The sequence below is a fragment of the Schistocerca americana genome, chromosome 7 (assembly GCF_021461395.2).
Source record: "Schistocerca americana isolate TAMUIC-IGC-003095 chromosome 7, iqSchAmer2.1, whole genome shotgun sequence".
Taxonomy (NCBI): Eukaryota; Metazoa; Arthropoda; class Insecta; order Orthoptera; family Acrididae; genus Schistocerca; species Schistocerca americana.
This window is the reverse complement of record NC_060125.1, coordinates 243481100-243505623: the sequence shown is the minus strand read 5'-3', so window position 1 is coordinate 243505623 and position 24524 is coordinate 243481100.

The window sequence follows — 24524 nt, the reverse complement described above, 5'->3', positions numbered from 1 at the left end:
TCTGAACGAACAGTTTGCAGCAGCATGGACTATCAGCTCGGAGACCATGTCTGCGGTTACCCTTGACGCTACATCACAAACAGGAGCGCCTGCTATGGTGTACTCAACGACGAACCTGGGTGCACGAATGGCAAAACGTCATTTCTTCGGATGAATCCAGGTTCTGAATACAGCATCGTGATGGTCGCATCCGTGTTTGGCGACATCGCGGTGAACGCACATTGGAAGCGTGTATTCGTCATTGCCATACTGGCGTATCACCCGGCGTGATGGTATGGGGTGCCATTGGTTACACGTCTCGGGCACCAGTTGTTCGCAGTTGAACAGTGGACGTTACATTTCAGACGTGTTACGACCCGTGGCTCTACCCTTCATTCGATCGCTGCGAAACCCTCCATTTCAGCAGGATAATGCACGACCGCATGTTGCAGGTCCTGTACGGGCCTTTCTGGATACAGAAAATGTTCGACTGGTACTCTGGCCAGCACATTCTCCACATCTCTCACCAACCGAAAACGTCTGGTCAATGGTGGCCGAGCAACTGGCTCGTCACAATACGCCAGTCACTACTCTTGATGAACTGTGGTATCGTTTTGAAGCTGCATAGGCAGCTGTACCTGTACACGCCATCCAAGCTCTGTTTGACTCAATGCCCTGGCATATCAAGGCCGTTATTACGGCCAGAGGTGGTTGTTCTGGGTACTGATTTCTCAGGATCTATGCACCCAAATTGCGTGAAAATGTAATCACATGTCAGTTCTAGTATAATATATTTGTCCATTGAATACCCGTTTATCATCTGCATTTCTTCTTGGTGTAGCAATTTTAATGGCAAGTAGTGTAGTTACTATGCTAAATGAAAGTCAAGTACCAGCAACATGGATTCATTCATAAAAACACAGGACAATGTATAAAAGAGGGTCGCCATCAGCGCCACAAACTCTTGAAATAAAAAGGTAGATTGCGCCTCCTAACATAAGAAATCATACAGCATCAATAATGAATAACGATTAGCTCAGTTTCTCTGGAAGATATGGAGGAAAGACCGAGGTGGTTATGATTAAAGAAATAAGTGCAGTTATGACAAGAATTTCCACGACTTTGACTATTAAAAAGAGTGATCACGCCGGCCGGGGTGGCCGAGCGGTTCTAGGCGCTACAGTCTGGAACCGCGTGACCGCTACGGTCGCAGGTTCGAATCCTGCCTCGGGCATGGATGTGTGTGATATCCTTAGGTTAGTTAGGTTTAAGTAGTTCTAAGTTCTAGGGGACTGATGACCTCAGAAGTTAAGTCCCATAGCGCTCAGAACCATTTGAACCATTTTAGAGTGATCACGCGACTTTCAGAATACAAGGAGAAAAGCCCAAAGATCATTAATTTCGTGGCTATTTTCATGTGGACAGAGCAAAGTCATGTTACTGATGATGTAACCCCACATTGGTTAACCAGAATTCTACGCGTCTAACCCCTCTTTACTCACACTAAACTTCTCACTGCACATTGTGCCTTTCTCACCAGGCTCCATGACTCTGGCTGTTGATGACGGGAGCCGGCCGCTGTGGCCGAGCGGTTCTTGGCGCTTCAGTCCGGAACCACGCTGCTGCTATGGTCGCAGATTCGAATCGTGCCTCGGGCATGGATGTGTGTGATGTCCTTATGTTAGTTAGGTTTAAGTAGTTCTAAGATGGTTCAAATGGCTCTGAGCACTATGGGACTTAACATCTGTGGTCATCAGTCCCCTAGAACTTAGAACTACTTAAACCTAACTAACCTAAGGACATCACACACATCCATGCCCGAGGCAGGATTCGAACCTGCGACCGTAGCAGTCGCGCGGTTCCAGACTGAGCGCCTAGAACCGCTAGACCACCGCGGCCGGCATTAGTTCTAAGTCTAGGGGACTGATGACGCAGATGTTAAGTCCCATACTGCTTAGAGCTATTTGAACCATTTTGTTGATGACGCAAGTCGCGCCCTCCCTTCATTCGCGAGTAGCGTATGCGAACAGACTGCTACCCCACAGTTCTTACGTAAGTCACAGACTACGATTTAGAAGCCCGGGATACCGCACAATAGAGGATGGAAGACTCGGATCGTGACCCAAGACAAGATACTGCTATGCGTCGAGATTAGAAAGCAGAATTACCTCTCTGGACTCTCAAAACGCGATAATTGCTGCCGAGTTCATAATCTGAGAGCATAAATGAATACCACTGGCTGCAAAATCTGAAATCAGAAACATTAAGTTTCGTTCGGTGTGACTCAACAGCTGGTCTCGGAACAGTGGGCTCTTTCTGAATTCATGATCAGTCGAGAGGCAGACGCGAGACTCAGCTCCCAGTAAAAGGAATTGACAATAGCAATTAACTCCCACTACAGTAGTCGGCAAACCGCAGACAGAAGCAGATGCACCCACCAAAACTCACCCTTCCGTCTTCACACACATACATCGAGCCCTTCCTCACAGTAATGCAAGTCAAAAGCCGGACGTGTAACACTGAGTGCACCTTGCAGAATGTGGTATCTGCCCCGAAAAACTCTTGCCACCGCATTCCTATGGATCATGACTTTTGTTAAGCAGAATCTTCTGGCGTCCTTTCAGCGGGTGGAGTGCCACAGGAAGCTCAGTTTTATCACCCAAAGGGCCATTCGGCAAAGTGCGTTCCCTGTTTCTAAAAAGAAGCGCTCACAGGCGAGACTGCAGAACAAGGGCTGTGTGACATCCCCTTCAACCGCCCCCGACCCCGCCGCCGACGTTTTTAGACCCCAGCTAAGTACCATGCGCACTTAGCGGATGGCGGGTTAGTTTTACCGAACAGGAAGCGCACTGTAAATCTCTTTCCGCCCCAGCGCGGGACACAGAAGTTTTGGCAAAAGCCAGCCTGCTGCTCGCTGTACCACGTGCACCGATGTCACACTGAATGCGATAAAAATTTAAGGAGATGAAATCAGCTGAAGAACCTGCTACAGATCAACCCAGTAATTAGTTATTATCCGTCTGTAAATTAATGCGATATTTAACTCCAGAAAAACTCGTGTAACCTCACATTTAGTGAGTTATTGAATTAAAAATGAAAGGGAGAGTCCGAGACCAGTTTGACGCCTCTCGGCAGGCACAGACGTTTCCAGAACTGCTGTCCACTTGGAAGACTTACACCGGGCCATTGAGCGACACGGAATTATTATTACCAGTCTGTTGGTAGTTTGCAGGATTTCCGCAAACGTCTAGCCGAACGCTGTCTCTGGGTTACACTGTCACAGACAAATCAAAAACTATTGCTTATAAGCATTTATTCAGCTTTAATGAGGACTGTTAACCTTGAAATATAGAAGACGTTCAATTAATCAAATGCATATGCAATCAGATATTATTAGGTCTACAACTTTGCTTCCGCCGTTTTGCAGTAGACGGCATTAGTGTAAAGTAGTGGTTCAAATGGCTCTGAGCACTATGCGACTTAACTTCGGAGGCCATCAGTCGCCTAGAACTTAGAACTAATTAAACCTAACTAACCTAAGGACATCACACACATCCATGTCCGAGGCAGGATTCGAACCTGCGACAGTAGCGGTCGCTCGGCTCCAGACCGTAGCGCATAGAACCGCACGGCCACTCCGGCCGACTGTAAAGTAGTGGCGCAATTCGTAGGACGTAACTGGCATACAGTAAGCTTAGGCATTTGAGAACATAACGCCACCAAAATACTAGGCGATTTTTGATTGCATCTTAAAATTATTCTCGGTTGAGTATGTCAACCCCTTTTAATTTTCTGCTTTGAAATTAAGAAATCTGCGGCTGAGGCTCATAAAAAGTTGGGTAAGACCTATGATGAGACGCCTGTTGGTGACAGAACTTTTCAGAAAATGGTTTCCATGCTTCAAGAACGGTGATTTTGACGTTGAAGACCGGCATGGTTGTGAAAGATAGAAAGCTTTCGATGCTACTGCAGCCGACGGGAACAATCACAGAAGATCGTTATCGAAAGCAATTGATGTGTTTCAGCTGATCAGTGAAAGACAAACGGCCACAATACAGCGACAGACATGAAAAGGTGATTTTTCAGCATGACAGTGCTCGATCTCACGTCGCAAAACCCGCCAAAACATACCTGGAAACGCTGAAAAGTCCTGTCCCAACCGCCGTATTCTCCAGACGTCGTTCCCTTTGCGTACCAACTTTTTAGTTCAATGGCACACGACCTGGCTGCCCAGCGCTTCCTGTCATATGAAAAATTGCAAAATTGGTTCGATGCAAGGATCTTCTCGAAAGACGCCCAGTTCTTCCGCCGCGGGATTCATATGCTGTCCAAAAGATCGGAGAAAGTAATGGCCAGCGATGGCCAGTACTTTGAAACGTAATTTTTTTCTAAGCTGCTCACAACAAAGCCTCGAACTTCGAGAAAAAAACGGCGGAAGCAAAGTTGTAGCTCCAGTATAAACTGCAACAAAATTAAATATTCATTATTTGAACTTTATTTGTTCCTTCCCTATTTTCAAGAATGTTATTCACTAATATTTTTGGTGGTTAGTCCTTGTATCCAGCCAATGGTCTTACCACATTGGTAACACCGGTTCCCGTCAGATAATCGAAGTTAAGCGCTGTCGGGCTTGTCTGGCACTTGGGTGGGCCACCGAAGTAGTGGCACCGGTCATGAAAACTGACAATGGACGGGAGAGCGGTGTGCTGACCACATGCTCCTTCGTATCCGCATCCGATGACGCCTAAGGATTGAGGATGACACGGCGGCCGGTCTGTACCGTTGGGCCTTCTTGGCTTGTTAGGATGGTGTTTGTTTTTCATTATCTGTATCTATCTGGATTATCTCATTTTTTACTATTTATCTATTTCAACTCTTCAGTTTTAAATGTCAAACTGATAGTGATATTTTAAAGAAAAAAGTAGTGAATATTTTATTGCTTCATTTCCACTGATCATTTTGTTGAATACCCTGATCAACCAGAACATTATAAGCACCGGCCTGCTATCTATATAAACCCATCCACGCGACAGCAACCTCACCTGGCGAGGAATGACTGCTACTCAGACACACGCACGGTGGCTGAGCGTTGCATAGTCTGATGAATTTCGATACCTTCTTCATCACGCCGATGGGAGGACGCGAATCAGTCGTCTTCCACGGGAACATCTCCTTGACACCTGTACTGAGCGACAGACAAGCTGACATCGGGCCCATTGTGCTCTGGGGACATTCACGTAGGCATCCATTGGTCTAGTAGAGCTCGTGCAAGGTACTATGACGGCCAAGGAGTATCTTAGTCTGGGTGCAGACCATGTACACCCCTTCATAACGATCATGTTTTTCAGTAGCAATGGCGTTTTTCAGAAAAATAATGCTTCGTGTCACAAGGCTAGGAATGTGATGGAGTGGCTCAGGGAACACAGTGGCGAGTTCCAACTGATGTGCTGGCCCCTACAATTCGCCAGATCTATACCCAGTCGAACACATCTGGTATGTAACTGAACGTAGGATCGGAGCTCATCTCGCCCCTCTCCAGAATTTGCGGGAAATGGTGACTTGTGTGTGCAGATGTGGTGCCAACTCCTTCCAACGACCTACTGAGGCCTCATTGCTTCCATACCACGACCTGTCGCTGCTATTATCCATACCAAGTGTGGACACACTTGCTACTAGGTAGGTCGTCATAATATTCTGGATGATCAGTGTATATGCTGGATATGATCATATGAGGACATAATTTCAAGCGAGTGATTCATGCAGCATGACACAATTATGTTAGTAATATAGCAAGATACACTTTCTACATATTAGTGAAATCGTGCTTATGTTTTAGGTTTCGACGTGATGATCGGACAGAAATGCTGAAACAAAAATGCGTAGTATCAAGTTGATATTTATTTGAATTAATGTACGTGACATTTAAAAAAAATTAGAGCCCACCGTATAAGATAAGGTTAACAGTCTACAGTTGTAGAATGTTCAGCAAGCTAGATGATATAATAGAGTTCACAGCAACATCAACTGCAAGAAAATACTCCTGCCCTGGACAGTTGGTCCACTGGATAGCTCAAATGGTTCAAATGGCTCTGAGCACTACGGGACTTAACGTCTGAGGTCATCAGTCCCCTAGAACTTACAACTACTTAAACCTAACTAACCTAAGGACATCACACACATCCATGCCCGAGGCAGGATTCGAACCTGCGACCGTATCGGTCGCGCGGTTGCAGACTGAAGCGGCTAGAAGCGCTCGGTCACTCCGGCCGGCCACCGGATAGCGTCGCTGCCTCTGTATTGTAGTATCCTGGGTTCGATTCCTGTCTGCGACGCAGATTTTCTTCACTCAGGGATTGGCTGTTTATGTCGTCCTAATAATTTCATCTCATCATCATCACAAAAACATGCAAGCCTCCGAAGTGGCAATAAATGGAAAGACTTACACTGGGCCGCCAGACGTTCCGAGCCAGGGACTCGACGCGTGTATCTACATACATACACCGCAAACCACTATATGGCGCCTGGTGGAGGGTACCTTGTACCACTAGTCACTTCCTTTCCTCTTCAGCTCTTAAACAGAGCGAGAGAAACGACTGTCTATACGCCTTCAAATGAGGCCTAATTTATCTTCGTAGCCCTTACGTGAAAGGTATATTGGTGGCAGTATAATCGTGCTTCAGTCAGTGTCAAATGCCAATTCTCTTAATCCTCCCAATCGAATTCCTCGGAAAGAACGTAGATTCGTGTCAGGGATGCCCATTTGAGTTCCCAAAGCATCTTCGTAATACTTGTGTGGTCATAGAACCTGCCGGTAACAATTCTAGCACCCCACCTCTGAAATACTTCGATGGCTTCCTTCAACACGACCATGTGTGGATCCCGTATACTCGAGCAGTACCCAAGAATGTGTCGCACTAGTGTCCTATAAGCAGTCTCCTTTACAAATGAACCACACTTTCCTAAAATTAATCCAATGAACCGAAGTCGGCCATTTGCCTTCCGTAGTACCATCCAATTCATATCTCTCTGCAGTGATACACCTAGATCTTTATTCAACATGACTGTGTCAAGCAGCAGACTGCACGCCTTCTAACATTACGGGATCGTTTGTCCTTGATCTGCATTAACTTATATTTTTCTTCGTTAAGAATTAGCTGTCATTCACCACACCAACTAGAAATTTTGACTAAGTCATCTTGTATCCTCCTACAGCCACTAAACGTCCACACCTTACCGTACACCACAGCATCATCAGCAAACAGCCGCAGATTGCTGCCCAACCTGTCCGTCAGATCATTTACGTTTATAGGGATAATACCGCTCCTGTCACACTTCCTGTGGCACTCTTGACGATATTCTTGTGTCTGATGACTGTCGAGTTGATATTATAAAACGGACAATGTGCCTGTGAGACACATTTGGGTGTCAGTGCACTGTCATTTTATGGATCATGATTATTTGTGTAGGGGGTTGACTCTTGCAACTGCAGACATCTTTAGCTATCTGTGCAGCCAAGTTCCATCGTTTTAGACATCAGTGATGATGGTATTCGTAATTCGACTTGTACGGATGTAGCACGACTCACTGAAACATGTCCTATAGGGCTCAGTTGTCATTACTCGCCAAGAAACGATGCCCCCACAACCTGTCCCATCTTCCAGCGTCGATCGAGCTTACATGGCAAGCAAGGATCATAGCAGCGATATTTCAACCACGACTGTATCTGCGATGGATATTTCGGATCACTCTCTTATATTACATGCGGATACTTCAACGCTACAGTCTGGAACCGCACGACCGCTACGGTCGCAGGTTCGAATCCTGCCTCGGGCATGGATGTGTGTGATGTCCTTAGGTTAGTTAGGTTTAAGTAGTTCTAAGTTCTAGGGGACTTATGACCACAGCAGTTGAGTCCCATAGTGCTCAGAGCCATTTGAACCATTTGATACTTTAACGAAAATACAGTCTCAGTTCTGCTACGGAAACTACAGCATTATCTAAATACAGAATTTGTAACATAAACGGGAATTTAAATGGTTGCTCCTATTACCTTTGTAGGCCTCAGAATTAGGCTAGTCCTCAAGAGGTGGCATTGTGCTCCACCTCTGTGAACTATCACCAAATGGTGATAGACTCTACAAGTATCAGCTAAAATGAGATTTAATGAAACGCTGGAATTTTTTAAAAGCTTTCTACACGTGATATTATTGTTGTTTGTACACCACTTTGGTGTCGACCTCTCCGAACACTTTTGTTGTGAATTTCGATTACTTTTTATCATTTTGCGCAGTTTTCGCAGTTTTCCATACCTCAGTCGGTAAAAACTAAGCCATTACGGCATCTCTTCGTTGTCTGCTTGTCTGACTGTATGAACGACTGTTAAGACCCTTTATTCTCAAGATTGGGTAGTGGTATAAGGTTGAAATTGATCTGTAATACTAAAATCTACGGTCCCTTGGCGGTGTACAAAAATTTAAGCGTCATGTCACAGCAACCCGAAGAGATGGTCGCAACCTCACTCATCAAAACGTGCTGGGTACTTACCGTTGACCTAAAATCACGAACTTCAGCAAGAAGCGAGGTTTCATAATACAAGTAATGTAAAAAATCAGTAAAATGCTAATTTGTAACTACATCACAAAAAATATGCGTTTGCCACCACAAACTCGCACTCCATTCGTAATCCGTCAAAAATCTGAGGAATTACTGTAGGGATTTTGATCTGGTTTTCAGTAATAGGCAGAGTGATTCACGAGGATAGTAGGCTAGTTAGTGTAATTTACAAACATTTCGTGTTAATTTGCTGAGTTACAATGAAGTGACGTCACTTGCCGCTGTGAAAACGATGCCTAGGCCATCTAACGGTGATGGGTGACAGGCCCCCTGACTTATAGGATCATTTTTTATCCGTCACTCTATGTGTCTGTCTCTCTGTCCGTTAAGACTCCTTTTTCTCAGCAACGGGTTGACGTATTAAGTCGAAAGTTACGTCAAATATTAAGGTCCCTCTGTATTAGTCGTGTAAAAAATTAAGCATCTAAGTCAATGCAATCAAAAGATAAGGCCGTTTATATTAACATGTATTGATACCCGTAAACTCACTCGTCAAAACTCATTGGTAAATTATCTATATACATAATTATATTAGTACGAAACCTTCGGAACACGAGTCCTATTCGTACATATCCTGTTTGTTGTACACTATGTTATCAAAAGTATCCGGACCCCCAAAAACATACGTTTTTCTTATTAGGTGCATTGTGCTGACACCTAATGCCATATCAGCGGCCTCAGCAGTCATTAGACATCGTAAGAGAGCAGAATGGGGCGCTCCGCAGAGCTCACGGACTTCGAACGTGGTCATGTGATTCGGTGTCACTTGTGCCATGCCTTTGTACGCGAGATTTCCACACTCCTAAACATCCCTAGGTCCACTGTTTCCTATGTCATAGTGAAGTGGAAACGTGAAGGGACACGTACAGCACAAAAGCGTACGGGCCGACCTCGTCTGTTGACTGATAGAGACAGCCGAAAGTTGTAGAGGGTCGTAATGTGTTAGGCAGACGTCTATCCAGACCATCACACAGGAATTCCAAACTGTATCAGGATCCACTGCAAGAACTATGACAGTTAGGCGGGAGGTGAGAAAACTTGGATTTCATGGTCGAGCTGCTGCTCATAAGCCACACATGACGCCGGTAAATGCCAATCGTCGCCTCGCTTGGTATAAGGAACGTAAACATTGGACGATTGAACTGTGGAAAAACGTTGTGTGGAGTGACGAATCACGGTACACAATGTGGCGATCCGATGGCAGGGTGTGGGTATGGCGAATGCCCGGTGAACGTCATCTGGCACCATCACAGCACAGGCCTACATTGATGTTTTAAGAACCTTCTTGCTTCCCACTGTTAAAGAGCAATTCGGGGATGGCGATTGCATCTTTCAATGCGATCGAGAACCTGTTCATAATGGCGGAGAGGTTACATGAAAATAATATCCCACTAACGGACTGAACTGCACAGAGTTTTGACCTGAATCCTATGGAACACCCTTGGAATGTTTTGGAACGGCAACTTCGTGCCAGGTCTCACCGACCGACATTGGTACCTCTCCTCAGTGCAGTACTCCGTGAAGAATGGGCTGGCATTCCCCAGGAAACCTTCCAGCACCTGAGTGAACGTATGCCTACGAGAGTGGATGCTGTCATCAAGGCTAAGGGTGGATCAACACCATACTGAATTCCAGCATTACCGATGGAGAGCACCACGAACTTGTAAGTCATTTTCAGCCAGGTGTCAGGATACTTTTGATCACGTAGTGGATATGCGTCTCCTCGCATTCGTTAGGACGACTGCTAAAACCCGCGTCCAGCGTTTAGGTATTCCGTGATTTTCCTAAATCGCTTCAGGCAAGTGGCGGGATGGATTCTTTGGAAGGCCACGGCCGATTTCCTTTCCCATCTTTCTCTTTGCTCGAGCTTGTTCTCCGTCTCTAATGACCTCGTTGTAGACTGGCCGTTAAACATTAATCTCCTCCTCCTCCCAGTATATGCGCCTCATTTAGATCTTCCCCCAAGGATTGGCTCAAAACGCTTGACGGAATCTCTTCAAGGACGCCTTACACGCACTCCGGCATGAGTCACCCAGAAAACCGTTCTAAACAGCAAAGAAGCTTCGCATAAATGCAAGAACAGGACGTTACGAGTCGTATAGAAAATCGAGATGTGGTACCGATCTCCTACAGCCAACTTTCACTTCATAGTATGTTCACTAGCATTTAAGTGAAACGAGTTTATCACTTAATACTATCTGATACGTGTCGCGTCAATTTTATGGAACTAAAATGTAGCGTAATAACACACATACAGCAAAATTTTATCGGGATTCATGTCTGGTGGCGTTTAAGTTAATATGCAATCTCTCGATGAGAAAATATTCCCCAGCTTATTCGTCCCGAGTTGACTATCTGCTAGGACCGATTTAGTACTTGTCTGGTTTATTATCTGTGGAATGACATCACTAAGGTTAATGTTTGGATGCATAAATGGGACGACAGGGACAGTGAAGAAAGTGCATCCCTGTGGGCCAGAACTACGGGGCGCTCAGGCCTGGACCTGGACCACCTGCACTATTATCTTTGACAATGTTCCTGGGTGCATTACGATACATTAGTGTTGGTGGTGGCTAATAGATACAGTCAGAATCCTGCAAAAAGATAACAAATTAATATTTTTATTTACAATACGTGCACTTAATAATTGAGGTATACACAACTTTGAAGCGCTGTAGGTTCTTCTGTGGCGCTCACTTTTATAAAAGTGAAGTTCTTAATAGAGACAAATAGTCTTGAACGCTGATAAAAACATACACTGAATAGCAAAACAAACTGCCTAATATCGTGTAGAGCCCCTGCGAGCACGCAGAAGTGCCGCAACACAACGTGGCATGGACTCGACTAATATCTGGAGTAGTGCTGGAGGGAACTGACACCATGAATCCTGCAGGGCTGTCCATAAATCCGTAAGAGTACGAGGGGGTGGAGATCTCTTCTGAACAGCACGTTGCAAAGCATTCCAGACATACATAATAATGTTAATGTTGAGCCGGCCGAAGTGGCCGTGCGGTTAAAGGCGCTGCAGTCTGGAACCGCAAGACCGCTACGGTCGCAGGTTCGAATCCTGCCTCGGGCATGGATGTTTGTGATGTCCTTAGGTTAGTTAGGTTTAACTAGTTCTAAGTTCTAGGGGACTAATGACCTCAGCAGTTGAGTCCCATAGTGTTCAGAGCCAATGTTAATGTTGAGTTTGGTCCCCAGGGGAAGTGTTAACTCAGAAGAGTGTTCCTGGAATCACTCTGTAGCAATTCTGGACGTGTGGGGTGCCACACGGTCCTGCTGGAATTGCCCAAGCCCGTTGGAATGCACAATGGACATGATTGGATGGAGGTGATCAGACAAGATGCTTACGTTCGTGTCACCTATCCGAGTCGTATCTAGACGTATCAGGGGTACCGTATCACTCCAACTACACACGCCTCACACCATTACGGAGTCTCGACCAGCTTGAACAGTCCCCTGCCAACACTCAGGGTACATGGACTCATGAAGTTGTTTACCATACCCGTACACGTCCATCTGCTCGATACAATTTGAAACGAGACTCGTCTGACCAGGCAACAAGTTTCCAGTCATAAACACTCCAATGCTGGTGTTGACGGGCCCACGCGTGGCGTAAAGCTTTGTGTCATGCAGTCATCAAGGGTACACTAGTGGAGGTTCGGCCCTGAAAGCCTATATCGATGATGTTTCCTTGAATGGTTCGCACGCTGATACTTGCTGATGGTCCAGCACTGAAATCTGCAGCAGTTTGCAGAAGACTTGCACTTCTGTCACGCTGAACGATTCTCTTCAGTCGTCATTGGTCCCGTTGTTGCAGCATGTTTTTTCGGCCGTAGCGGTGTCGGAGATTTGATGTTTTACCACATTCCTGATATTCACGGTACGCTCGTGAAATGGTCCTGCGGCAAAATCCCCACTTCATCACTACCTCGGAGATGCTGTGTCCCATCGCTCATGCACAGACGGTAACACCATGCTCAAACTCACTTAAATCTTGATAACCTGCCACTGTAGCAGCAGTAACCGATTTAACAAGTGCGCCAGACACTTATTGTCTTATATAGACATTGTCAACCACAGCGCCGTATTCCGCCTGTTTACATATCTCTGTAATTGAATTCGCAAGCGTATACCAGTTTCTTTGGCGCTTCATTATGTAAACTACCGACATTTAGTAAGGTTTAGTAGCATCGTGGTGTGTCGATATCATGTCCTCACCGCAGACTTTCGTACCAGCAAAGTCTGGGAGTTCGCTGAGTGTCTGCGGGTAGAGCTCCGAGTGTGGCTGCTTAAGAAGACGCGACAGCCGATCAAAATCGCAGACAGGAGGCCGTGTGAATTTAGCGTCCACTGGTGGCGTGGTTGCTTGGCGCCCCCCATCGGAGATGGCGAGCGATGTAAGAGCGAGCTCGCCCGGCGGCGTGCTACCATGTGGCTTAAAGCTATCGTCTCCTCATAAGGCTCAAATGGCTCTAAGCACTATGGGACTTAACATCTGAGGTCATCAGTATTGTAGACTTAGAACTATTTAAACCTAACTAACTTAAGGACATCACACATATCCATGCCCGAGGCAGGATTCGAACCTGCGACCATAGCAGCAGCGCAGTTCCGGACTGAAGCGCCTAGAACCGCTCGTCCACAGTAGCCGGCTGTCTCCTCATAGCTGCGGGGCCCACGAGAAATACGGGCCTCCCTACGAACTTGTGACGTGATACTAGTTAGCTTGCCTTCCACACTTTGCGAAGCCTGTTTCGAGCAGGGTCCACGGGAAATCAATATGTAATTGAAAAAGTGCTCACTAAAGGTTTTAGCCGAGTCATGTGCAATCGAGAGTTTGCAGGCATTTAAACGGGCATTCAGATTATTAAACTGGCGTGGAATAGTTACTCGCTTCCCACCGGAGACGGCTGCTGGCACTCATAAAACCTGCAGCGTCACGTGCTGTGACGTACGCGCCACGGCCTGTCATTCTCGTGGACGCCGCATAGCTGTGAGTGACACACTGTGCACAGCGCGCCATATGCGTTCGACGAAGGTGCCGCTGATACTGGGCATTACGTATTCCTACCTCTCGCCATGTGAGGGTACGTCCAGCATTGTCAAAAATGAAAGTTTTGATGGTCCACGTGTTATGGTCTTACAAACACCAAGCGAGTCTAAGGCGTTCGTCCAGATATTGGCAACCGGTCTGTTATGGCAGTTGAAGATAGCAAAACGAAAGTTTTAAATTTCGCGTTTAAGAAATCGTTCCCAGAGGTGTATTGTACAGACATACCGTCGTTTGACCATCGAACAGGCTCCAGTATGGGCGACATAGTAACAAGCATCTCTGATGTAGAGAAATAACTGAAAAAAGTTGAAAATGAATAAGTGACAGATCTAGATGGAAACCGGATTCGGTATTATAAAGAGTCGCCAGCACCCCAGTTGGCAAAAATGTAGAAAGAAGATTGATAGAAGGCACCAGATCGAGAGCGCCTATCAGGAGAGACGCCAAAGACAGAGTTGCAAGCAACAGACCGCCAACGCCCTCTCGACCACAAGTATTTAGATCGCCGCCGCGGATCAGAGGGCTCAGAGCTCATTCTCAGTTTCACTCGCTCACTAGCTCAGTCTCTCAGTCACTATCCTAGTTGGTATCTGTCAGTTCACATCACCGGCTACAAGTGTGTGGAGCAACCGTAGTAGTGTTTATAGCGGGACTTGTTCTTCACCAGCAGTGAGGCTAACGTGGACTGTTAACTGAAGAGCTTGTACCACAACAAATGGTTCAAATGGCTCTGAGCACTATGGGACTTAACATCTGAGGTCATCAGTCCCCTAGAACTTAGAACTACTTAAGCCTAACTAACCTAAGGAGATCACACACATCCATGCCCGAGGCAGGATTCGAACCTGCGACCGTAGCGGTCCCGCGGTTCCAGACTGAAGCGCCTAGAACCGCTCGCCCACACCGGCCAGCTGTACCACAACACATGGACTCTCTTAAAGATAAGTAGCTTCCTGCTAAGGTAAATAAAGAACCATGTTAATACATATGTGCAGTTGTGTTGTAGAAAGAGGATTCGAGCCGACAAACAACATTCCCTCCCTTCACTCTTATGGTACAAGACTCTACCAGTACTCTATGGCACTGCCTCCCAGCCCACCTTGCATTTATCACTAATCTCTCGCCCAGCGCCAAGCCCCAAGCGACCAGGAAAAATTGCAGATGACTCCTGTACATAAGAAGGGTAAGGGAAAGGATCAGCAAAATTACTGATCAGTATCTTTAACATTGGTTTGCTCCTGAATTCTTGAATATATTCAGATTCGAATATAATAAATTTCCTTGAGGCGAAGAATCTTCCGTCCATGCATCAGCACAGTATTAGAAAGCGTCACTCGTGAGAAATTAAGTTTCCGCTTATGTCACATGATATACTGCTAGCTATAGATGAAGGGTAGCAGGTTGACTCCATACTTCTACATTTCCCAAAAGCATTTCACACACTGCCTCACTGCAGACTGTTAACGAAGATGGAATAGGTTCCCACGTTTATGAATGGCTCGAAACTTTGTTAATTAATGGAACCCAGTACGTCGTCCTCGACGGCGAGTGCTCATCGGAGACAGGTTATCATCAGGAGTGACCAGGGAACTGTGATAGGACTGCTATTCTTTGTCTGTATACATCAATAATCTGGCAGACAGAATGGGCAGCACTTTGCAGTTGTTTGCTGATGCTGCTGTGCTGCTGTGTTGCACAGGAAAATATCGAAGTTGAGTGGCTGTAAGAGGATACAAGAAGACTTACACAAAATTTCTAGTTGGTGTGATGAATGGCAGCTGGCTGGTTCTACATGTAGAAAAATGTAAGTTGAACGGATGAGTAGGAAAAACAAAACCCTAATGTTCGGATACAACATTAGTAATGCCGGACGTGGCCAAGTCGTTTAAATATCTGTTCGTAACGTTCTAAAGCGATATGAAGTAGAACGAGCATGTGAGTACGGCGGTAAAGAAGGCGAATGGTCGCCTTCCGTTTGTTGGGAGAATTTCGGGAAAGTGTGGTTCATCTGTGAAGGAGACCGTATATAGGGCGTTGGTGCGACCTAATCTTGAGAACTGCTCAAGTGTTTGTGATCCGCACCGGGTCGGACTGATGGAAGACATCGAAGCAATTCACAGGCGGGCTGCTAGAGTTGTTACCAGTAGGTTGAACAACACGAAAATGTTGCGGAGGTGTTCTGGGGACTCAAATGAGAATCCCTGGAGGGAAGGCGACGCTCTCTTCATGAAACACGATTGAGAAAATTTAGAGAACCGGAAATTGAAGCTGACTGCCGAAGGATTCTACCGCCGCCAACATACACGAAAATAAGATGCGAGAAATTAAGTTTCATACGGAGGGATATAGACAGTCGTTTTTCCCTCGCTGTATTTACGAGTGGAACAGGAAACTAGTAGTGATACAGGATACTCTCCGCCACGTACCGTATGGTGGCTTGCAGAGTATGTAGATGTAGATGGAGGGGGGAGGCATAATGTTGCATGGACGTCCTGACCTCCAAATCTCTGGACGCGCTACACTCCACAGTTAACATTATTGCGAAGTGTACTTCACTTTTATGGATGACAGTGTGTGACTGCATCGAGCAGCGCAGGTGGAGAAGTTCTTCGAACGAGAGGATTTTTCGCAAACTGGCTTTTCTGCCGCTTTGCCTCAAGTTAAATCATGTCGAATACGTGATTGATGCGATGGAGAAACGTTTTGTAGCACATCCACATGCACCAATTACTATCCAACAATTATCAACCGCCTTCCTGGAGCAATCCAACGTCGTACCATAAGAACACCTTACCAACTTTGTAATCAGCGAGGGAACACGTGGCAGAGCATGCGATGTTGTTCGTCGTTATCGCACACCATATTAAGAACCACGACCTATCGTTTGTAATGAATTCGATTCATGCAGTGTAATTATTGTTTTTGGACTGGAGTGTCTCTTCCGTTCGTCTCATTGCGTATTTCTTTCAGTTAGCTTCTGTACCATACTGTACCTTACTGTAGCAGTTATTTCTACGTATGGTCCAAGTTTCATCGAGCTAAGTTATTTGGCAGCGACATGTTTTGCGAAAGTTACTTCCGTTTTAAGTTTTCCACGCCTGTAAATAGATACAGGGTGTCTCATGTATCTTCACCACCATAAATACCTGTTTGTCCAGATGCAAATTACAAAATGTCAATCAGCATGATTTCCTTCGTTGTAGCTTTGTTTTTTACAAAGATATGAACAGCGGTATGACTTTTTTAAATGGCACCCTGTATTTTTTGTTCAGTAATTCATTTCTTCTCCTAAAGACCTATTCAAAAATGTATCACATTGTACCATTCACTGAAACACAACGTTATTAATTACATAACACAACATTGACGTTGACGTTCCCAGCGCATAGTGCAGGTACTCTGGCTAATGGAACACATCCACGTGCTGACGTTGACAGAGGACATATGTAAACATAAGTAGAATGCACACCCATCATTCGTCAACCATCGTCAGTTGAAGAATTGTGTGATTAGAATGTTCACCATCGAAGAGAAGGTCGAAATGCTACTCATCTATGGGTTCCGAGCACAATGGGACTTAACGTCTGAGTTCATCAGTCCCCTAGAACTTAAAACTACTTAAACCTAACTAACCTAAGGACATCACACACAGCCGGCCGCGGTGGCCGAGCGGTTCTAGGCGCTTCAGTCCGGAACCACGCGACTGCTACGGTCGCAGGTTCGAATCCTGCCTCGGGCATGGAAATGTGTGATGTCCTTAGGTTAGTTAGGTTTAAGTAGTTCTAAGTTCTAGGGGACTGATGACCTAAGATGTTAAGTCCCATAGTTCTCAGAGCCATTTGAACCATTTGCACACCACACACATCCATGCCCGAGGCAGGATTCGAACCTGCGACCGTATCAGTCGCGCGGTTCCGGACTGTAGCGCCTAGAACCGCTCGGCCATCGCGGCAGGCCTCATCTATGGGGAATATAAGTTAGCAGAACACTAATTGCAATACTGTTTTCTCATGTGCGGGTTCATTTACTACAGTAATTTAGTCCTCTTAAGCCGGCCGGGGTGGCCGAGCGGTTCTAGGCGCGTCAGTCTGGAACCGCGTGACCGCTACGGTCGCAGGTTCGAATCCTGCCTCGGGCATGGATGTGTGTGATGTCCTTAGGTTAGTTAGGTTTAAGTAGTTCTAAGTCCTAGGGGACTGATGACCTCAGAAGTTAAGTCCTATAGTGCTCAGAGCCATTTGAACCAATTGAACCAGTTCTCTTAAATACTGTTGTGTAGAGTAGGCATGTCTTTCCTACAAACTGCATCGTCATAACGTTTCTTTTATTGTTGTTGTTGCTGTTGTTGTTGTTGTTGAAGGTAGGCGAAATGCTACACAGGCAGCGAACTGTGCAGATAGCGATATCCTCACAAGAACCCACCTTCCCGATGCATGTTTTCACGTCTTGTTGCGACGCTTCAGGAAATGGTAACTTTTCAACCCACGACAACGCAATCGTCGTAGCACTCGCACATATGAAGCTGCCCAAGTTACTGTTCTCGCTTCCGTTGCTAAGAATCCACATGTGAGAGCACACGACAGCTTGAAGAAGAGATTGGCATTCCTAAAACCAGTGTACATCGTATTCTTACACATCACCGGTTCCATCCTTACCATGTTCACCTACATTAAGAATTGCATGGGAATGATTTCCAGAAACGTGTACAGTTCTGTCAGTGGGCACAGCAGCAAATCCTCGCCAACCCGAACTTCTTCTCCAATGTTCTATTTACCGATAAATGTTCCTTCTCAAACAAAGGACAGGTAAATGCAAGGAACATGCATTATTGGTCCAGTGACAACCCATGATGGCTTAGACAGGTGGAACATCAGCGTCAATGGAGAGTTAACGTCTGCTGTAGGATGCTTGGTACTACAATTATGGCCCTTATTTCATCAATGGTAGTCTAAATGGCACAGCGTATGGCAACTTCCTCAGACGAATACTTCCTCCTCTTCTGCATGAAGTGCCGCTAAGAACCAGAATGCTTATGTGGTATCAACACGATGGATGTTCAGCACATAATGCCTAATGTGCACGTCGTGTTCTGAACCGAAGGTATCCTGCCAGATGGATTGGTCGATGAGAAACGGTTACTTGGCCTGCTAGGTCTCCTGATTTAAATCCTCTGGGCTTTTTTCTTTGGGGATGCATTAAAGACGTTGTGTATCGCGATATTCCAACAACTCCAGAGGACATGCAAGAACGTATCGTGCTTGCTTGTAATTCTCTTCAGCAGGCAACACTAGAAGCAGTAAATAATTCTTTCATTCAACGAGTGCACCAGTGAATCGGTGTCCAGGGTCACCACTTTGAGTACCTTTGATTGTTCTCTTCCTGGGCAATGGTACAGGAGAGTCAAAGTCAATTTTGTGTTATGTTTACACTTGGTTTTCATTTATTTATGACAACTACAGCAAGTTTGCGATACCGGGCTCAAAGTCAGTGTTGTGTTATGTAATTAATAACGTTGTGTTTCAGTGAATGGTACAATGTGATACATTTTTGAATAGGTCTTCAGGAGATGAAATGAATTACCGAACAAAACATACAGAGTGCCATTTAAGAAAGTCATAACGCTGTTCAAATATTTGTAAAAAAAACAAAGCTACAACGAAGGCAATCATGCTGATTAATGTCCCCCTGACGGCTAAAGAACATTTGCTTGAAACATTTTGTAATTTGCATTTGGACAAACAGTTATTTAGGGTGGTGAAGCTAAATGAGACACCTTGTATATATACATATACAGGGTGGTCCATTGATAGTCACCGGGCCAAATATCTCACGAAATAAGCATCAAACGAAAAAACTACAAAAGAACGAAACTCGTCTAAGTTGAAGGGGGAACCAGATGGCGCTATGGTTGGCCCGCTAGATGGCGCTGCCATAGAACAAACGGATATCAACTCCGTTTTTTTTTAATAGGAACCCCCATTTTTATTACATATTCGTGTAGTACGTAAAGAAATATGAATGTTTTAGTTGGACCACTTTTTTCGCTTTGTGATAGATAGCGCTGTAATAGTCACAAACGTATGGCTCACAATTTTAGACGAACAGTTGGAACAGGTAGGTTTTTTAAATGAAAATACAAAACGTAGGTACGTTTGAACATTTTATTTCGGTTGTTCCAATGTGATACATGTACCTATGTGAACTTAACATTTCTGAGAACGCATGCTGTTACAGCGTGATTATCTGTAAAAATCATATTAATGCAATAAATGCTCAAAATGATGTCAGTCAACCTCAATGCATTTGGCAATACATGTAACGACATTCCTCTCAACAGCGAGTAGTTCGCCTTCCGTAATGTCCGCACATGCATTGACAATGCGCTGACGCATGTTGTTAGGCGTTGTCGGTGGATCACTATAGCAAATATGCTTCAACTTTCCCCACAGAAAGAAATGTGGGGACGTCAGATCCGGTGAACGTGCGGGCCATGGTATGGTGCTTAGACGACCAATCCACCTGTCATGAAATATGCTATTCAATACCGCTTCAACCGCACGCGAGCTATGTGCCGGACATCCATCATGTTGGAAGTACATCGCCAATCTGTCATGCAGTGAAACATCTTGTAGTAACATCGGTAGAACATTATGTAGGAAATATCTTACATTGCACCATTTAGATTGCCATCGATTTAATGGGGGGCAATTATCCTTCCTCCCATAATGGTTCAAATGGCTCTGAGCAATATGGGACTTAACATCTTAGGTCACCAGTCCCCTAGAGCTTAGAACTACTTAAACCTAGCTAACCTAAGGACATCACACACATCCATGCCCGAGGCAGGATTCGAACCTGCGACCGTAGCAGTCCCACGGTTCCAGACTGAAGCGCCTAGATCCGCACGGCCACCACGGCCGGCTCCTCCCATAATGCCGCACCATACATTAACCCGCCAAGGTCACTGATGTTCCACTTGTCGCAGCCATCGTGGATTTTTCGTTGCCCAATAGTGTATATTATGCCGGTTTACGTTACCGCTGTTGGTGAATGACGCTTCGTCGCTAAATAGAACGCGTGCGAAAAATTTGTCATCGTCCCGTAATTTCTCTTGTGCCCAGTGCCAGAACTGTACACGAGGTTCAAAGTCATCGCCATGCAATTCCTGGTGCATAGAAATATGGTAGGGGTGCAATCGATGTTGATGTAGCATTCTCAACACCGACGTTTTTGAGATTCCCGATTCTCGCCCAATTTGTCTGCTACTGATGTGCGGATTAGCCACGACAGCAGCTAAAACACCGACTTGAGCATCATCATTTGTTGCAGGTCCTGGTTGACGTTTCACACGTGGTTGAACACTCCCTGTTTCCTTAAATAGCGTAACTATCCGGCGAACGGTCCCGACATTTGGATGATGTCGTCCAGGATACCGAGCAGCATACATAGCACACACCCGTTGGGCATTTTGATCACAGTAGCCATACATCAACACGATGTCGACCTTTTCCGCAATTGGTAAACAGTCCATTTTAACACGGTTAATGTATGACGAAGCAAATACCGTACGCACTAGCGGAATGTTACGTGATGCAATGTACTTATACGTTTGTGACTATTACAGCGCCATCTGTCACAAAGCGAAAAAAGTGGCCCAACTAAAACATTTATATTTCTTTACGTACTACACCAATATGTAATAAAAATGGGGGTTCCTATTTTAAAAAAAACGCAGTTGATATCCGTTTGACCTATGGCAGCGCCATCTAGCGGGCCAACCATATCGCCATCTGGTTTCCCCCTTCACGTTAGACGAGTTTCGTTCTTTTGTAGTTTTTTCGTTTGATGCTTATTTCGTGAGATATTTGGCCCGGTCACGATCAATGGACCACCCTGTATAGTTGCGATAGCCAATTCTTTCGTACCCATTATTACTGAAAAAAATCCAATCTCTACTTCGTGCGGAAGAGACAACTTGGCCTGAGTAAGAAAAGAAAGAGCAAACACGTTGTTTTGTTTATCTAAGGTTTGCATATGCTCATGACGTAATAAATTTTTGTGATATTTATGGCGTTTTCTTGGATCCTGCTTAACGGATCTAATTAACATGTATTTAGATACACTACTTTAATGTGGTGAAAATCGTCGGGAATTTAATTAATAGTTAATACCACAGCTTAGAGTCATTCAGTTATTATCTTCACTAAATTATGTAAGTTTGTGTGATGGGACACAGTTTCCAGAGTACCCACGACCCACATAGAAGTATTTCATAACGCGGAGAGATGGAATCCCACGGCAGTAACATGCAGAGGAGCACTGAACTGCGAGTGATCCGATTGTGACGTGTCAGTGATTTCTTCCTTTCAGCGAATTCACCCTTCCGAGAAATCTACTGCCCGCTGTCACGGGCTGTGCTCAAATACCTCACCAGGTAGAATTTATCTTGGTTGGCTTACAGCCGAGATTGGCGGAATATGGCGTGTTGATTATTGTCGTTGTAGTACATAACCAATCTACACCAACGTAACCTCAAGGAACTAGATATGCCTGTTTCACACGGCAGCATTTCCACCGCATGACGAACTGCTCTGTCCCGTCAGTACTACTAATATTTTAACATTTTCACAATTTTTGTCGATGTGTCTGGCCAGGTAGCGAGATATTGGCTTTGCCGATTTCATACCTGTAAAAAGAGATTAATTTAAATGGTAGTGTACCAAATTTATTTGTGGAGACAGTTTTCCAATCAAAGCATTACACTTAATATTACAAAAAGAAAATTTTTAGTTTTCATTTCGCACGATTTTAACGCGAGGTTGCTTATTATCTTTGCAATAGATTTTAAACTAACTTCCCGATGAGCTAGAGACTTGAAACTTTCAACGTAACTCAGAACTCGACGACAATATAGTACAGTCAAATCTCGATATAACGAATTTCGTGGGACCATGAAAATTAAATTGTTGTACCAGGGTTATTGTTGGTGTTGTTGCGGTCTTCAGTCCTGAGACTGGTTTGATGCAGCTCTCCATGCGGGTTATTGCTATAATGAGGTTTTGTTGGGTTGGGGGGGTTGTTTGGGGCAAGAGACCAAACAGCGAGGTCATCGGTCTCATCGGGTTAGGGATGGACAGGGAAGGATGTCGGCCGTATCCTTTCAAAAGAACCACCCCGGCATTTGCCTGGAGCGATTTAGGGAAATCACGGAAAACCTAAATCAGGATTGCCGGACGCGGGATAGAACCGTCGTCCTCCCGATTGCTCGGTGTTGTAAGGTTTTCTTATCGTGACTCGGAGCAAGGACCCACGTTTTCGTGGCTGAGAGGTACATTACTGTAGTACTTTACTGATGAAAAATAACATTAAAAGACAAATAATGAAACACATTTTGTTCACTTCATTTATTAATACTGTACCTGTAGAATATCTTACTTTTGTGTATAGAAAAACTCTCTTCCTTTGTTTTTTTTTTTCTTAAAGATTCTCTTATCTTCCCTAACGCAATTAATTGCTGCGCTGAAACTCTGGGGATTGAAGATGCTACTTGCTGAATGGTTTCCAACTGACCTACCAGCTCCATCAGAGGACGGGGATTCGCACTTATCACATCACTGTCATCGTCAGAATCTTCAACGGGCGAATTACCCTTTACCTCCTCGATGATAGATTGGTCGTAGGCTGTGTTCCAAAAATGAACTGCACAGAGACAGAAGTGATGACACTTTCTGTAGGACCTGATGATCATTTTGCAGGACAATACTCAAGCACGTACAGTGCAAGCTGCTACTGATTTGTTTGACTGATGGGGCTGCTAAGTGCTGTACCACCTACTGCACTCCCCTGAAGCCCTCGTAAGTTCAACTCGATTTCTAAACTCAAGGAAACACTTCACGACATTCGCTTCAGAACTGCTACAAATTCGTCGAACTGTCAACACAACTGGCGCTGCTAAGAGTATCCTACGACTTCCATATCGCTGGCAACGGGTTATACACAATGCTGGTGACTACTTTGAAGGCCAGTAAAACATTGAAACACGGATCTATTTTGTATGAGCTGTAAATAAATAGTTGCCACTATTAAAGTTCCATCCCTCGTATTTTGCAACTGATTTCAAGCTAACTTCCTGATGAGCTCCAGAGTTGAAGCTTTGAACATAGCTCAGAATTGGGTGACAATGCAATGTTAACTCGCTTTCGTGTCATGGTATTGTGAAGAGTACTTTGTGCGCTGCTGCTGCTTCTCCCTTTTCTTGTTCCAGTCGTGAATTTTTCGTGGTAAGAACGATTGTAGGTAACCTTCCGTGTAAACTCGATTCTCTTCAATTTTTACATTCTAGGTCTTTTTGCGAGATATATTTAGGAGTTAGCAATGTAAACTGATATAAACCTGTAATTTACCACGCGTGTGTGATGTAATCTCATCAAAATGTTTGAAATCGATTGAAAAATTTCACACTGCAAGCTCAAAAGCAGAATATAATCATTTAAATGCAAGCCTTTTTAATATAACACGTTTTTAAAGCGGACTACAAACTATAAAATAATTTCTCCTAGCCTCACACAGATTCCTAACCTCATAAAGACAGTCCTGAAAAATTTTGCTTGTGAATTTTAATAGCTACGACAATACTTCTAAGACTTAAAACGAAAAAGCTTGGGTGCGTGTACTCGATAATAGTAATGAAGAGAAGAGCTGTCGTTGAGAACAATCACGCAACAGGTTTATATCTTTTGCAGCACTGTAAAACGGTTTGTTACATTAGACTGCATTAGGTCTAGTTTTCGTTCCATAGCCCAAATCTGAGATGTTTCTCATGGGTAAAGAACAAGTCAGAAAGCATAACATAAAAAACATAAAGCATCAGAAT